This window comes from Calidris pugnax, unplaced genomic scaffold, assembly GCF_001431845.1.
Source record: "Calidris pugnax isolate Ruff unplaced genomic scaffold, ASM143184v1 scaffold1459, whole genome shotgun sequence".
Taxonomy (NCBI): domain Eukaryota; kingdom Metazoa; phylum Chordata; class Aves; order Charadriiformes; family Scolopacidae; genus Calidris; species Calidris pugnax.
This window is the reverse complement of record NW_015091954.1, coordinates 1-496: the sequence shown is the minus strand read 5'-3', so window position 1 is coordinate 496 and position 496 is coordinate 1. Positions and strand designations below refer to the sequence as shown.

At 43.3% G+C, this 496-nt stretch overlaps 1 long non-coding RNA gene across 1 annotated transcript in view; it reads right to left on the bottom strand.

Moving 5' to 3' along the window:
- Positions 1–337, bottom strand: part of LOC106900180 — a 1,028-nt gene extending 691 nt beyond the window's left edge. The window contains exon 1 of the long non-coding RNA XR_001414118.1: positions 180–337. This is a non-coding gene — a long non-coding RNA (uncharacterized LOC106900180). The remainder of the gene's footprint in view (positions 1–179) is intronic.
- Between the last annotated feature and the right edge of the window lie 159 nt (positions 338–496).

The window sequence follows — 496 nt, the reverse complement described above, 5'->3', positions numbered from 1 at the left end:
TTCGGGGTTTTTGGGAAAAAAAAAAAAAGAAATCTATTAGGAATAAACACCTTCAGGGTAAATTCACACCAAAACATGGTTGGTTTTGGGGGGTTTTCCCTGATTTTTTTTCCCCAAATCGGCCATTTATCCCAAAAAACTATTTTTTTCCCCCAAATTTGGGGGATTTGGGGATTTACCGAAGCTGAATCCAGCCGAGGGTTTGCTCAGCCGCGGGTTTTGGGCGGCTTTGCCGGAAACCGCTCTCCATCCGCGCCCCGCGAGGCCCCGCAGCACCTGGGGGGGAGGGAGAGGAGGAGCAGGGGGTGAAAACCAGAAATTGGGCAATTAACAAATAAACCAGAACCTGGAATTCAAAATTCAAACCGGAAAGTCAAATTTCAAATTCAACCCAAAAACTCAAATTCAAAATTCAACCTAGGAACCTGAATTTCAAATTCAAATCAGAAACTTGAATTCAAAATTCAACCTAGAAACCTGAGTTCAAAATTCAACC